Genomic DNA, 17,500 nt, shown 5'->3' on the forward strand with positions numbered 1-17,500 from the left:
AGGAAGCTGGGGAAACCATTTTAAAAAGATGATCACTTTTCTTTCACCATAACAAAAATTTCTCTGTCAGAGTATATAGGGCAGTAATTTATCTCTGAATTATGACTTAGAAAATATTTTCTATTTTCAGGGAAGCAGCACAGACCACTGCCAACAGTCACACCATGGCTTTCTTCTTGACTTTCTGTAATTACAATTTCACTGCAATTTTGCTAGTTTGGTAGTTATTAAGACTTCTGAAAACAAATTTTTAAATATTCTGTCCATTAAAAAGCATAGCAGCACAGAATCGAGGCTTAATTTGGGATTGGCACAGCATACAGCTACAAAACCTGATTTTCCACGTCACATTAAAGAACTATAGTAATATACTATTAATGTAGTCCAGGTAGAAAAGAAAACAAATTATTTAACAAAGACTTATGCTGGGGAATGAAGCAATCTTCTTGGTCATCTCCATTACATCTAATAAAGATCAAACAAGAGATGACCTCACCAGTTCAACTTGCAGAAAAATATAAACGAATTAAGTTTCAACAATCTGCAATAACAAATTAAAACCAAAATGGTGCAGAACAGCTTGGCATGTTCACAGTTCCCACTCCCCAGTACTGGGGATGTGCCTCCCCACAAACCAAGATCTTTGAATGGTTTGATTCCCCAGCCTGGTGCTCCTGCACAGTGCTGGATCAGCAGAGGGTGATGCCAGCAGCAGCTCTTGGATCCAATGACAGGTTATGGTAACTCAATGGTAAACTCAAGCAAAGTTTGGAATTAAGAGCACTCCCAGAAAATAAAACAATGATCTCCTTGGCAAAAGTCAGGGGTTTAAACCAGTTGCCTGAAGTACATGAAATCACAGGGCTGGGAATCCAAGCAAAAGACCTGGTCAGGAATAAAGGCTGAGCTTCCTGGGGTGGCACAAAGGGTCCGGCTGCTCAACTCAACAGACATTCCCTGGGATCAGCAACCGAGTACTCACAAATGTCTTTTCAAAATCAACTTTAAACAACCAACAGAAAATTTTATACTTTCCACCCTAAGTCACAAGCAAAATGGGTTTTAACCCACCAAAAATGTCCTGTCACAAGGAACAGCACAGAATCATAGAATGGTCTGAGTTGGAAGGGACCTTAAAGATCATCTAGTTACAACTCCCTGCCATGCACAGGGACACCTTCCACCAGACCAGGTTGCTCAAAACCCCAACCAACCCGGCCTTGAACACTCCCAGGGATGGAGCATCCACAACTTCTCCAAGCAATGTATTCCAGTGTCTCACCACCCTGACAGTAAAGAATTTCCTTTTAATATCCAATCTAAACCTTCTATCAGTTTAAAGCCATTCCCCCTTGTCCTGTCACTCCATGCCCTTGTAAAAGGTCCCTCTCCAGCTCTTTTGTAGCTCATTAAGGTACTGAAAGGCTGCAGATGGGTCTCCCCAAAGCCTTCTCTTCTCCATGCTGAACAATTTCAGTTTCTCAGCCTTTTCTCATAGCAGAGGTGTTCCAGCCCTCCGTAACACTACGCTTTCATTTTTTTCCTCACATTGCCTCATAAATGTAATACCAAATGCACCAATTCAGATAATCCAGTGCTAATTTGACCAAAAAGGCTTTAAAGAACATTTCTCACTGTCATTACATTTAGAAATTAATCGCACATTAGTCCCAGGCACCAGATTTACTTTACAGCCTTTTTCCCCAAAATACTTTAGAAGTGCAAAAGATTTTATAATAACTACATAATTGATCAGTACATATGCTTTTCTTCTGGTCTGATCTCTGCACAGTGCAGTAAGAGCAGAACTTTCTGCACCAGTGCCAGCAGCTCCTCACGCAGGCACCCTGCTATCAGCCAAGAAGGGATGCACCCCCAGGACATGGCCAAGCACTCCCTGGCTTCAGGATGGGTAGAAAAAGCAAGGTGACAAAATACATCCTGCTGGTTTGCTGCCTTTTTAATGCAACTGACTGAAATTTTTTTTAGCAAAGCATAATCATTCAAAGATTGGAGAGGAATCACACAAGGGAGTGCAGGGTATTCTGCAAGATAGTAATGCACATCTCTCCTGCTGGAACGGAGAGAGAAACTTCCAGTGAGCAAAATGGCTGAATGTTCACCAAGGAAAGGAGCAAATACTGTAGTAGTGTCTGAGACACCTTCCCAGGAGATGGTCCACCTGGGTCCAAGAAATGTTCCATCACATAAAATGTAACAGCTCAACAGCAGAGTGCAAGGGGAGTCCAGACCAGAATACCCTGGCTCCTAGGTTGGAAGGAGTTCATACAAAAATAGGACTTGAACTGAGTGTCCCATATTCTGGGTAGCACTTTAACCACCAAGTTGTAGGACAGAAGGGGGGATGGCCTCTACCTTCATTGTGTTATCTACCTTTTGTTTCCTCAAGGTTTTTTCGGGAAAAAAAATCAGTTTGGTTTACCTGCATGAATAAAGGATTTATTTTTATTTCATATTCTTTGTACCAGATAAACTAAACTGTCCACTGTCCACACAGGCTTGGAAGTAGGGACAAAGTAAAAAGGAGTCCACCTTGACAACCACTAGTAAGTTCTGAAAATCACAGGTTAGAAAACGAAAACTTGGAAGTGGTGATGGACATACTCAACTCACTGCTCAACTTTACATAAAATTGATCCCAATATTTACTATTGTAAAAACTGCCAAAGCATCTTAAAAACAATAAAAGTATCCCACTGAAATCAAGCTCCCACTGCTTTTCATCATTATACACCTTACTCCTCCTATACCCAGCTATATTTTTGGATCAGAGGTTTAAAATTTAATATGTCACAGTACAGTAGGTGCCTGTTCTCTTATACATGCCAGACTGAAAATGATGCAATTTCAGGCACCATGAACAATTTCACTTGTCATTTTAAATATAACTTGTTACTGAATTAGGTGCCACTTTTTCTCATTGGATCAATTAGCAACAGGGACAGAAAACTCATTCTCCAACTGTTAAATTGCAGAGAAGAATCCAGAAGCAAGTTACATGTAATAAGCATTTCTTAGACCCCATAACAGCAGCAGAGGGAGTAATTGCAGGATATCCCTCTGCCTGCAAATCTTCCTTTTTCCCGCCATGGCAATAGGCATTCATTAAATGGGTTTTTCAGAAGCGAAGGTGCCTTCAAATCTCTAGTTTAATGCTTTCACTGAGAAAAAAAATACATGTTTCATTACAGAATGCCAATTCAAAATAAAATGCATCCACTTCGGCATGAAAATTTCCATGGCAATCATTTCCAAGAGGAGTAGATCCTACCAGCCACAAATATCCTTCTGCTTGATGCTACACGACTCACTGCAGGGCATGGAAAGCAAACCCGTTGCTTTTTTATATACAGAAAGATCTTCCCAGCTGCTAAAGTTTTCAAAGTGATTTCTAAATTATCATTTTCTCCTTTAATAAAAGGGTCAAAATGAAATGTTTGACAAAATAAAAACACAGATGTGGCCAACATCTGGTCCAGCCTCTTAAGAGCTTATTTAAAAGCAGTAGGATCATGTGGCACAGCTCTGAGACATCACATATTTCTTTTCTTAAGAAAAACAACCACTTTACTGCAGGGCACATGCAAAAAATAAGTTGGGCATTAAAAACAACAACACTCCTCCCCTTCCATCCAAATCCAGTTGTTAAATGAAAGGATCATCCAGAAGAGCTTAGAGAAAGGACCAGACTACTCCATCCTCACCCAACATCTCTGTAGCAAGTGGAGGAGGACGGGCACTTCTAGAGCTTTCCATCAAGGTACTGAATCAATTACGTTCATACTACTTAAGAACATCAACCACCCAGCCAGCTCCCCAAAAACTTAAAAATAAACTCCCCTCAAAGCCCTCCCTTTACACCCTTTTAACATCTTTCCAACCAGTTCGGGTGGACATGAGGGCTACAATCAGACACTGCGGATTAGGTTTGTAAACCTCTAGGATTATTTACTGTTCTTGTCATTGCTAAATGCACACTAAGCCCTCTTTTAACACACCCTCTGCCCCTCTCCCTACCTCTGTGCAGCTAGTTAAATGCATACATAGCACACTATTATGGGGATTTATTACAGAAGAATCATTCCACCTGATATATTTTAAACCCCACATTTTTAAAAACAGCCACGTGAAGAATGTGTTTTTCTGTTTCTATTACAGGAGGCAGCACTATTTATTGCTCTGCCCAGATAAGAGGATTTCCTTACAGACAGAAATGGAGGCTGAACACTTCCCAGGAAATCCTCTGGAGCAGATACAATAGAAGGCACTTGGTGCTCGGGTCCTATGCAGCAAATACATCCTTCACCACACCGTTTCACAGCAGTCAAAGAGTTTAAACAAAGAACCTTTCCACCTATTTTGGCATAACACCAGGCACTAAGCACTCCCAGTATTTAAGAAATACTTTGGGGCTAGAGCACAACAAAATCTGAAAAGAGTTGGGAGATGCATTTTCAGCTACAAAAATCCTTAAACAACAAACCAAACAACTTGAGCCCGGGGCATCAGAAACACAGGGATTGATTGCTGCTCTCCAGGGAGGGATTAAATCCAATGGGAGCCACAGAAAGCTCCCGCAGACCATTGGAAGGATCCAATCAGCAGAAACGCTTTAGCAGCCCAAATTGATGAGCGATGCCGGTGCCACCTTGGGGAGCTGCAACGAGTGGGAAGGGAAGGCGGTGACTTAGCATCAAAAAAGGCACTGCACAACTGCACCAGGATTTAATTGATTAGCTGATCAGAGGGGACACAGACCCATCTGGAGGGGGAGATAACCGATTTACAGAGGGGCGTGAAGGGAACAGTCATTAAGGGTGGTAAACGGGAGGGGAGCGGCGCCGGGCAGACGAAGAGCCGGGGTGATCGTGCTGTAGGGACTGGGCAGGGAAGAGAAATGGATGCGAAAATGCTGCTGCAGCAGCACAGGATGAAGTACAAGGATCGATGGGTGTGCAAACGAACACACCACACATCAAGGCGTGAGCAGAGCCTGTGGGGCCATATGAGCAGAGAACACGCAGAAACAGAGCGAGTTTCACTAATACAGGGCAGGAGCCTCCCTCGGGAGCAGGCTGGGAGGTAATCCTGGCTGTTTTAAGCTGTTGCCAACCCCATTGCTCCAGGTAAGGCACCTCTTTGTGCAATGCCAGCCTACCCTGCCATGCTCCCATCCCACAGCACGCACCCTGCAGCTGCCAAGGGCTCCAGTTTCCCCCGCTCACCTTCAGCAGCGTAATCATGCGCTGTCAAGAAGTATTTGACAAAAACAAAACGTAAGGACAGAGCAAAATTAATTGCACTTACAGACAAAATAAGGTCACAAAACACATGACGTATATGCTCGTATTTAAGAGAAAATGGTTTTTATTTTATTGTATCTGGAGCCACCTTGAAAACTACAGCCTACTCCTTCACAGTGCCAAATCGACACCAGGATTTAGGTCTGATGGTGTACGGAGCACATGAGGCCATGCACACAGCATAAAGATAAATGAAGTCTGTCACTTTATTATTTCCTTCTGCCAAGGCAAGGTTAAGGGGTCCTCTCCAGCCAAAGCCAAGTTTCCAGCCTGCTAGTTCCTCAGAGAAAGCAAACACATCACACCACACAGAGCGAGGCCCTGTCTTCCCAGAAACATTCATTCCTGCCGACGAGGGATGGTGGGAAGCACTGTCAGCCGGCGCCGGGCTGCCCAGCAGTGCCAGGGCACACAGCCCTGCCTCTGCAAAGTGCCCACTGGCCAGCTCCTTGCATTTGGACTGTAAGAAGCGTAGAAGCAAAGCCCAAAATGGGGCAAATGAAAGCAAAGAGGGAAAAGGCACAATTTAATTAAAAAAAAATAAATTCCACATACTCTACTATTGCAGCTGTGCAAGGTCAGCCTGTACAAAAGCAGGGATGTACAAGCTCATCAGCTATTTCCTCACTCCTGTCTACTGAAAACGGGACTTTCTCACAAAGCAAAGCAGAGTAACAGCCAGGGCCAGCCCTGGCTGGTTTGCAGTCACTGCATTGGGCCCATCTCCTGTAGGCAGATGATTTTCCTACAACATTGGGACTTAATGTGGAGCAGAACTAGAAACCCATCTTTATTAAATGTCTGTGTCCATTTCCCCACACTGAGACTCAAACTCCAGATGCTCTGTCTGTCCTGCACAGCTGAGTGACACCCGACAGCGTTCCCCCATAAGCCACCTTCCTACGGTGGTCGCAGAACAATTACCCCGTCACAGGAACAGAGTTTCCAATTTGTGTGCTTAATGATATATAGGAATAAGTTATGAGAAAAGCTGTTCCTGCAGTCAATCACTCTCACAGAACTTTTATTAGATAGTGAACATATTTTTTATAAATTAAATTTCATTTTTGGGGAAAAAAAAAAAAACACCTAACCACCAACCCTGCTGCTTTCCCAAGAACATATCCATACTCAAACAAATGCTATTGTTTCACCTCATAGTCTACAGAGGATCTAACCAAACCACATTGTCATATTTTATATCCAGTTAGGGGTTATACCACTCATCTAACGGACATGGAAACTTGTTAACTTAAACTTAATACTTCAGAGAAACAGTTAATGTCTCCATTCTTCCCAAAAATCCTCCCTGCAATATGTATTTTTCTAAAGCAGGTAGTACAAAACCAGTCCAGCAATAAACAAAACCCCTCTGATTCTGAAAAATTTTCTTTGAAAAGGTAAGCTCATGTTCATTGAACTACATAGTAATATAAAAAACCCTTAAGAAAAAAACCCTTTCAACCTCCCAAAATAAATACAGCTGAAAATTAGGCTTTTGAACTGAAGAACATCTTGACACTGTCCTCAAAAACAGCAGCAGATGTTCTTCTTCTGGAATAAAGTTAATGTTCCCCCAACACCTTTGGAAAACAATGAAAAAGAGCATGGTTTATGCAACCTACTTGTTGCAACCTGTCGTTCTTTTCTGAGCTTGCAACCCCACTGCCATGACTGTGTGCTCAGAGAACGACTGCTCTGAACAGTATCAAAAGAATTATCTTTTGTTGATGGAACCAATAACCAATAATCAAACTGACCAATACTCACCCAGAAACATACTACCTAACTACCACAAATGACATTTTTCAGCGCCAACCCTGGAAATGGTAAGAGCTCCCATGAACAGATGCAAGTCTTCTCCAGCCTGTGATTTCTGCACCCAGCAATGCCGAGACCGACCACGGCGCTAGTGCCGAAGGTGCCACACACTCACACCTCAGCCTACATTCAAATATTCACCCCCTCCTTTTTTTATGGACTTAAAACTTTTTAAAATGGAAACTGTAAAGACAGATTTTTTCCCCGACTTATTGTGCATTTCCAGCCGATCACCAATCCCCTGCTGTATTTTCCTCCTTTGCCTTTTTCTGCTGTTCTTGGCATCTTTTCTCCCCTTTCCCCTTCCCCAGCCTTCATTCTTTTTGGTGCCTTCTGGCCTGTATTTTCTGCATTTTTTTAAATCTATGCAGGGGGATCCAAGAGTAACAGTTTATATAAAGGGAGAGGCCAAGGAGAAGAACTGATCAGCATCTCAATCAGTTCCCCTCTCCAAACCTCACAAGGGCAGAGTGCTGCCGTTATCTCTGGCAGAGGGCGAGGGCAGTCCAACACCCTGGAGAGCCGACAGCAAAAGCAGCCAGGCTCAGATCCCACTCCAGCCCACTTTCCCCACACTGCCAGACCACTATGTAAAACAGCAAGAGCACTTTACACCCGAGCCAGCCACAAAGGGAACAGCTGGCTTAATGTTTAAGTGCTGAAGCATCATTTCTGCAGCTCGCCAGGTCTTGCTGTGGGTGCTAAATGCTCTGCTGTCCAGCCCTGCAAGCCCAGGATCCTTGTCTGGCCAGCGCTCAGCCACCCCAGCATATGTTTCATTGAGAAGTAAATCTCCTCCTAAAACCCCCCACACCAAATAGAACACAATGGTGAGCTTTTCACTACAGAGAACTTAAAAGCAAATCCTAGAATTTTGCTTGGACTATTTTAATTTTTTTTTAAATCCTGTTCCACCAGGAAAAAAATTTAAATGTATACAGCCATATAAATATACAGCATACACAACCTGATCTAGGGGTGGCATCCCAGCCCACGGCAGGGAGGTTGAACTAAATTATCTTTAGGTCCCTTCCAACACAAACTGCACCGAAGAGCTGCTCCAGGTCAAAAACAGCCTTCCAAAATAACTTACCCAGACAAGCAAGAAAGTGAAACGAGTTGAACTTTCCACTTACAACTTTCTTCTAGTCACCCTTACCATCTCTCAGCAAAGGCGGGCTGATTTCTATCCCCTCCTTTAAGGTTCAGAGCTTGTCTTTGGTAGATCTGGAGACAAGCTCAGCAGCAAGCACCAGAAGCCACCTAGACTACCAAAATGCTTCAGCAGAAAATTATTAGCATCAAGACAACATCAAAATATAGAGTATGAAATTATATACCTGAGTCTTTATTTAGAGGAAAAAAATCAATTTGTGTCCTGGCCATTTACCACACTGTCCAGGCAGGCTGAATGGTGAGAAGCTGCTAACTGAAAGAAAATTATTAGGTAAGAAATTTCTCATTTTGTTACTCAGCTTCTTCCTTCCTTCATTGCTAATGAGAAATAGCAAGCAGGGAATTACAGAGATGCAGAGAGGAAAGAGAAGGTAAAAATTTATTCTTACTATTAAATAGAGTACCAGGCAAGAGCAGAAGCTCCCCCATCAAAAGCAAGGTGGGAAGCTGGCCCAAAGAAAAAGCCTCTGAGACGGATGGGGGCTGGACTCAGAGCAGGTATCAGGCAGAGTTTCATGCTGTAGGACTATCAGAGACATGGAGAAGAGAGAAAGGACATGTAAGATCCTGACTGGTTCAGTTGGAGGTTTACAAACATGGAAGTAGGAGATACTTGGTTTGAATTCTTAAATGGTGGCAGCTACAGAAATGCAGATCTGTGCTGAGAGCATCAGTCCACCGTGCAACAGAGAACTGCAGCCAGCACAGACCATATTTTCAAATAAAAATCACAACGGTTGCGCTGTTTGTGATTAGATGAAGTGCCATCTTTTGTCTCTGGCCATGCCTAATGGCTGAGAAACACGTAGGTGATAAAGTACTTCTTTATCTTGCTGTGGACCAAACAGACCTCTTGTAGGAACCCTGCCCCAGGGACCAAGGCAGTTTTGTGTCCATTCAGGCGACTATATATACGAAGGCTATAAAGATCTCTGCAATCCAAAGTACAGGCATTGCCTGGGTGGCTCCAGGTGCCAGTGGAGCACAGCAAGCTCCCTCGGTCATCTGGCCACGCTGCAGCACACACTGCTGCAGACAGCACAGCTCTGCAGAGACTCCTTGGGAAGATGGGCAGGGGCTCCATCCTCCACCTCCCTCCTCCTCTCCACTGTGTTTTAGTGACTGCAATGAACCTTTTCCCAGATGCACAGTAGACAGAGGAGAAGGATTTTAACATTTTGCCTGCAGCAGCTCTGAGGCCTTGGCATTTGGACAGACTGATCCATAAGCACAGCACAATTAGCATGTGTACTCCATAAGCTTGAGATCCATCCATTACAGTGCCGGAATGCTCTCTGACACCACAGCTCTCCAAAAGAAGAAAGCTGTAGAGAAGTTCCTGGAGAATAATTCATCTTATCCTCCAGGAACGGCGGAAAAAGGCACTTCTGTGCACAGGAGGTTTTGGTGGAGTTGGAGAAATAACCTTTTCCCAACAAAGCCCAGCAGCATGATTCACCTACAAAGCATGGAGCCTGTTTCAAAGCCAGCCTTGCAAGCTAATGGCTATCAGAAAGGCCAGCCATCTGCTTGTGCAACCTGTCCTTATGATTGATCTCAACATCTGACTTGTATATAAAGTTTATACACTAGCAGGACTATACTTCATATGTCATTTTAGCTAAGTTCTGCATTTCTGATTTTACAGTTTCTCCTCAATCTGGCCATCCTCTCCAGGTTACAGGCACACAAAGGACCCTGCTTAAATGTTGATTAGATGCAGAGCAAAGCAAAGACTTCGGAAAGATTTTATTATGTCTCAAAAACCAGGTAAGCATCTCAAAGAACTCACTGGAAAAGCTAATGTCCTACATCCACATGTAATTAATTCTTTATTTAAATATATTAGGCCTTTACTTAACACAGTATTGCAGAGGCAGAAAGTCACATATCACGTCTCAGTCTCACATACACTGAAAGGATTCATGGCTTTTTCTGCCATGCAGCCATTTTACTGTACAGCATATGGCATAGTATCAGAGTTGTTCTTCTTTAATTAACTGATTAACGATGCCTTCCATGGAGCTTAATCCAGGTTCTCCATAACACACAGTATTATGGCACCCATTATCGGGAACACGACTACGTGCCCACAGCCCACTGGGAGAGGGTGATGTACTTTTCTTGTATCAGTTCATTTAAACACATTCAGCACCACAGGTAATATTGATTTCTCTGAAATCAGGAAAGTTTATTTTGAATTAACGAAACCAGAGTTATCTTCTGAGAATAAGTTCTGGATAACATTTTACTATTTCATTACAAAATCCCATGAGATCGTGATTTCAAATTCAGATCTACCATCCTCTTGTATAGAAAAGATGTTTATTTATATTTTATTTCTTTTACTTCTTTAGGTAAGAATAGATGGATTGTTCCTTATGCTGGTTTTAACTAGGCAAACTCTTTCCACAGCAAACTGTGCAGTGAAATAAGCCCAGGATAATGGGCTGACAGAAGGGACCGATGAGGGAAGAGCCTGCAAGGTGCACAGACAAAAGCCCTGTCTCCTGAAGGAGTAAGATTTTAAATCTTGCTAGCAAGATAAAGCAGAGAATACTAAAGTCCAGACAAAACACTGCCATGCAATTCCCTTCAGGCCATCAAAACCAACATAAAAGTCATTAAATGCTAAAATAAAGCCAAGCAAAGGAACATTACTGTCAGCAACTGCCAACTGAAATGAATGACCCAGGTTGAAAGTGTTTGCTGACGTAGCTACAAGTTGCCACAAAGGCTTGAGGGCTGTGGCAGCAAACTGGTCTGTGGAACAGCTCGGGCCAGGCACGTGGAGCTCGGCTCTGCCATCACCCCCAGGGACCGAGGGGATGAAGCTGGAGCTTTGCCACCCAAGGGCCTTTTGGGAGCAGGACCACCTGCACCCCTCCCTCCAAACCAGGAGCAGCAGACCCAACATAAGGCCAAGGCACTATTTCTGGCAGCAATGGAAAAGAACCCAGGAATTTTGGCCTTTGTCCAGAAGAGGTCTGCAAGTCGATGAAAGCACCTTACAGCTCTGACACCACTGACAGGCACCAGTGTGGCTGTGTCAAGACATCCGTACCCCGGCATCAGCTGGGGGAAATCCCACAAAGGAGCACCCAGAGGCTGCGCTGGAGGCAGCAGAGGCACACATCCCAGTATCTGCATCCACAAAAGTTGAATTCTCAAGGTGTTGCTCAGCTGCTATCAAGAGACAATTCCATCACCACGGTGACACTGCAATCAACCAGCTTGGCCAACTGAAATGACGCCTCTACTGGCCATAAAATCTTACAGAATATGTTATTCTGTATTTTGCCCAAAAGGAGAGGACAGATTTCAACAATACCAGTCATCTAAATCACAGCCTTAATTGTGCTGGCACTCAAAAAAAAAAAAAAAGGGAAACAGGAACAACAATTTCAGGCTTTTCTGTTAATTTTAGACATTTCGCTTTCTTCACGTTGTAGTAAAATCAACAGTAGAAATCTTCGGATGCAGCAAAGAGAATGAGGAAAATTGCCAATTTTGGAAGAATCAACAATTAATATTACAGCAATTAAACCAGAAGAAGCATCCTACATGACACTGTAGGATTCCCGGAGTGTTCTATCCCAGTGATTGCTTAAAAAAAAAATTCAGCAATGAAATGAAATAAAAAATGTTCTCTGTTTATTTTTTTTTCTGAATTACCAACACTGCAAACTCATGCTGGTATTTGCAAGTCAGTCTGGGCTCTCCTAGTTATATATCCTTATTATCATAAAGATTCCACAATTGGAAATTACTTTTTGTGACACTTAAGCCAAAAAGAAAATAGCTCTATTGCATCTGCAGAACCAAAAGTAGTAAATTGTAATAAACATTCATCTTTGTCAGTGGCTCTGCAAACCGATCTGTTCAGCACAAAGGTGCCATTTTTACACAGTTGCTTTATTACTACATAATTATTGATGGATCAGCCAAGTGCTCTCTCAAAGAAGACCAATCTTAAAAACAACCTTGTTAAAAATTTAAGTGTAAACCTTGGGATAAAAACTAGCAGCTAGGTTTCATCTGATATAAACTTTTAAAGAGGAAAAAAAATAAATTGGAGGGACAATTCTGAAAAATGCTACATTTGAGGCAGGCATGAAATTGAAGCAGACAAGAAACTTTAATGTGATAGAAAGAAAGAATTGGGGACATCTGTACTGAGAATAAGCTGTAAGTAGCAGGAGGAATTATCAATCTAGTGATGTGCCAACTCTCTGCATTTCAATTGCTTCACAGGCCATACCATAAAAATTGTTTGCAATGAAAGAAGTATGAAGCATCCCCAGATTTTATTGCTCCCAGTGATATTCCACCCCATTTATGTGTGTACACCAGTTGTAGCCTTTCAAGTACAACACTGTTTCATATTAGTACCTGTTTAAATTACCTGCCCACAAACATCCTTCGGTGTTCAAAATGCCTCACTATTAAATTTTCTGTTTCAGTCAAAGTACTTCAAGAGTTTCTATTGAGCTTTCAAAGGCAAGGAAGTTTCATGCAGGTTTTCTGAAAGTCAAGATAAAGCAATAAACTTTAAATTTAAAAGGAGGCTTTTTCTGGAGAGAATTCAGCGTACCTTTTTCAATTCCCCCCCTACCTTGTTAAACTAAACTTCTTCATTGCTCCCAGATTTCTAAATGTTGCATTTCTGGAGCTGAACTTCCCAGCATCAACCCTAGTCTCTACAAAGACCCTGCATAAAAAGTGACCTTGGGCAACAACGTATCTGGAACTGCCCATTCCAAGTCCCTGATGGATTGTAAAACCTTTCCAGCACTGGTACCTCAGCACAGGCACAAATGCCACTCTCAGCCTCATTCTTTGCTGCTGCAAAGACATGCTCTGAAATGCTCCTCCAGCCCCAGCTGAACTGGGGGAGCTGGTTCCTTCCCCCATGACTCAGCCCTGTTCCCCTTCCTTCTGCTTCACCCCCATCTTCCACTGTACCTGCCAAGGTGTCATTCCCTAATATACATGCATCAAAATAACCCTGCTATTAAAAAAGCCTGCATGAGCCTGTGACATTTTTGACAGACCCAGGTGAGGGAGGCAACTACATGTGCACTGATGCCAGCAAATAGGAGGGGAATGAGCCAGTAAGGCAAGACACTTCTTAATCTCAACCAACAGCACCCACAACATCCCAACACATCTGCTCTGTCTTAAACTGGAGGCCAAATCCAAACAGTGCAGTATAAAAAAGGGATTTTATCTTTGCTCTTGGGAAAGAACTTGGCACAGGAGCTTTGTGGCAGTCTTGCAGCAGCTACGGATCCATGAGACACAAAAGCAGTTGCTCCCATTAAGTGCAAAAAACTCTGGTTTAAAGTGAGAAGAGAGACTCAATGGAAAAGCAACTTCTCACTGAAGTATGTTTTATTTCATGGAAGTCACTGCCAGAATGCAATACTGCCACCAGTGACACCATTTCACGTTGATAAGATGCTGCTGCATTTCAATACATGATTTTGATGATATTGGTGGATTTGCGTTTTTCACTTTTAGCCAGAAATTAGTAAGAACCATTAAGCATAACTTCCAAAATCAAGCTAGTGTTAAGGATTTGGTCACAGAGCACTATTTTACTTCCTTCCCATGTGTGAGCACACAGTGGCTTCCCCACCATAACTAAATCAAACATGGCATGTAAGTATTGAATTTGCTGAAAAATGGTACCCTTCCACTCCCTGCACAGCTGTTTACTTCTGGCTTCTGTGCTTCTACCTGTCTCAAGAGCCTTGTTCCTTGCTCCAAATTTCTTTCCAGGTACTACTTAACAACATTATTTACTCACTCTTATTTCATATTCATTCCCTTATTCCTACTACACAGTTGTAGATGTCCAGGTCTTTCATAACAGAAAACAACTTCTACAATATTAGATGTACATGTATGCTTCAATATGGAAGCTGAGCCTTACCTTAAAACTGCTAACTTAAAAAATAAAATATCTTCTGCTTCCTTTTAGCAAAACTTGGCTGCAGAAACTCCCTAGAGGCAACTGTTTGCAATTTTCCCTTAATTTGCAACTACCCCTCCCTTGGCAGCCTGCCAGCAGCTCCTCCTCTGTCCGCTTGGGACATTGGCCCAACACAGTCCACCCAGCCCTAGATAAAAGATCATAATTTTTGCTATTAATAACCAACCCAAAGTTGTTCTTATCTGCCCACTTCTTCGGCTCTGCACCACTGTAATTAATGAACACCAAAAACTCTACACACAATTTTTTCAGCCCTACTGAATGCATTCTGGTGAGTGCCTATGAAATAAAATTAAATTGAAAAGCTGAAGACAACAGTAGCCTCATGTTGACAGGTCACTCTGATTCCAGGTCAAAGCAGACTCTATATTTGGCTGCTTTGATTATAATTGCTTGCAGGATAAAAAATAAATAGCAATTATCTCACTGTCACACAAGAAAAAAAAGACCTAAAAAATGAACCAATCCTAAAGTAACATTGAAAAACAAATTATTTCAAAAGCAATCAGGAGTAGTAAAATTCAGTTTCCAAGTTTGTTTTTAATTGCCAATAGTGTCAACATTAATATTCTTCCTCTATTGGATAATATATCCCTTTTAGTTATGAAAGCATTTAGCAAACTAAAAATGTCAAACTACAATTATACAAGGCTAAACTCAGGGCTGTTTTCATCTCCAGTCCACAGTGCCACAGCTGAGATCCCTAATTACAAGGGTCATCTACACAAGTTGCAGTCCAGCCCATGCATCTTGCCTGCTGTGTCAGTCCCACAGATTTAAGACCAACAAACAAAACAGATGAAGTGTTCAGGGGTGTGATGAAGTTAATCCTTAAGAGGATATAGGAATTAGTTTTTCAAACTAAATTCAGAGCTACCGAGCAAAAGCAAAACAACACAACTGCTGCTCGAAACCATTAAAACACTGCAGAAACAGCACTCCATTTACAGGGTTTACTTGGGTGGATTTTCAGTTTCCAGGTACCACCTTTACTAGCTGAACCTGTACCACGAGAAAATAAAGTACTAAATGGAGGATTATTTTAGCTTTTTCAGACAAACCCAAGTGGTCAGGATCCACCACAGCACCACACATGGATTTATGACCCATCATGTTAAACCCAAAGTAGCTAAGCCTTGCAAATCTCTCGGTGCTGTGTTTCCTTCTTCCAAGGGCACGTTTTGTGGCTCCTTGACCTGGGTTAATAAGTCTTTATTCTCAATAACAACTGAGACCATGGAGACTCCCTGAACTGAACCCAGGCCTCCACTCCTGACATTTCAGATATCGTGATGAATTGCTTGGATAATATTCTCCTCAGCGGTCAGCTTTGCCTGCAAATTTAGTGTCCTTTCTGTAGCCTCCACACATTTCACTTTCCACAGTTCTTTAAAGAAAAAATTCAGTTTTCACTTGAGTTTTTGGTGACTTTTTTTCCTTTTTGGCAGAAGGGCAGGGCAGGAATGTCTGTTTCTTCTTCAGAGTCCACCTACCCTAATAACTGTGAGCGCTACTGGGCTCCAGTTCTGGCAGGTGCAGAAAAGGATCAAATAATTCTTATACCAGCAGGGAGTTTTTTCAGACAGGTTTCCTGAGTGCCTGCAGGTGTCTGAGTCATCATCACCAAACATCACCTCCCCAGTATTGTTTTAGTCCGCACTTCATGGGGCTGAGGGTGGTAAAACACTGGAACAGGTTGCCCTGGAAAGGGTGGTCGATGTCCCATGCCTGGAAACATCCAAGGTCAGGTTGGATGGGACTCTGAACAACCTGATCTTGTTGAAGATGTCCCTGCTCATTGCAGGGAGGGTTGGACTAGATGACCTTTAAAGTCCCCTCCAACCCAAACCATTCTGTGACTCTATGATTCTATTTCAACCAAGGTTTAAGAGCAGCATAGTGATCCCTTAGATGGTTACGCTTCCGCAGATTCCTTGAGAACTGAGCCCCAGAAAGACAGGAGCAATTATAAATGCCCCTGAAAGTATCTCCCATTCTGAGAACCACCATCTTTTCAGATGCTTGGGAGTGCAGAGAGGAGAGAACCTTGAAAAGAAGCCCCAACAGAAGGAAAACCTTAGACTGGCACCTACAAATGCTGAGGCATCTACGTCAACCACGAAACACAGCCCTCCCTCAGTATTTGGGGAACAACTGTTTATGCAATTCTGTTATTTAGGTACAGAAAAAGGCCCATTTCTAAACCCCCAGCTCAGCTTCTCCTCTTCTCCCTGTCTGCCCAGCTCTGTGCTCCTTAAGCCTAAGCCTAGAGCAGGTAACAGCAGACCTGGACTTCCCATCAAAACAATGGAAAACAATGGATAAAAAAACCTGCTGGGGCTGACTGCTTCTCCTTGCTCCACTGAAAAGCAGGATCTATGCCACAGCACACATATGTCAATTATCTCACACGGAATGACACACCAGAGCCCCTGTTCCACACATCCAACCTCTCCAAGCCAGAGACACAGCCTTGCTGCCACCTCCTTCTCCAGTAAGCCCGTGGCCAGCAGCCAGCTGAAGCAGCCAGAGGAAAAAGCAGCTTTTTGCCTTTTTTTCCTCAAGCAAGGGAGGATGAGGCCTTAAGCGGCTGGTTAGACCCATCAAAGAGAAATGTAAAGCTTTTACACTGCTCAAACTGAAAATAAAGCTCATTTTCCACCATGCTTTTATTGGAGAAATTCAAGACAGAAAAGACACATTGCCCACTGCAGTCACAACAAGGCAGGCAAAAAAAATCCAAGCCTGGAAAAGCTTTCAGGATTTTAAAACATTCTGCATTCCAGACCAGAATTTTATCAAACAAACAAACAAACAAAAAGAAGAAAAGAAAAAGAAAAAAAGGAAAAGGAAAAGAAAAAGGAAAAGGAAAAGAAAAAGGAAAAGGAAAAGGAAAGAAAAAGAAAAAGAAAAAAAGGAAAAGGAAAAGGAAAAGGAAAAGGAAAAGGAAAAGGAAAAGGAAAAGGAAAAGGAAAAGGAAAAGGAAAAGGAAAAGGAAAAGGAAAAGGAAAAAAAAAGGAAAAGGAAAAGGAAAAGGAAAAGGAAAAGGAAAAGGAAAAGGAAAAGGAAAAGGAAAAGAAAAAGAAAAAGAAAAAGAAAAAGAAAAAGAAAAAGAAAAAGAAAAAAGAAAAAAGAAAAAGAAAAAAGAAAAAAGAAAAAAGAAAAAAGAAAAAAGAAAAAG

General features: G+C 42.4%; 1 protein-coding gene across 3 annotated transcripts in view; it reads right to left on the reverse strand.

Moving 5' to 3' along the window:
• The window catches only part of BRF1 (BRF1, RNA polymerase III transcription initiation factor 90 kDa subunit), a 159,940-nt gene that overhangs the window by 48,621 nt on the left and 93,819 nt on the right, over nucleotides 1–17,500 (reverse strand). The window lies entirely within an intron of this gene.

This window comes from Corvus brachyrhynchos, unplaced genomic scaffold (genome assembly GCF_000691975.1).
Source record: "Corvus brachyrhynchos isolate BGI_N302 unplaced genomic scaffold, ASM69197v1 scaffold245, whole genome shotgun sequence".
Classification (NCBI taxonomy): domain Eukaryota; kingdom Metazoa; phylum Chordata; class Aves; order Passeriformes; family Corvidae; genus Corvus; species Corvus brachyrhynchos.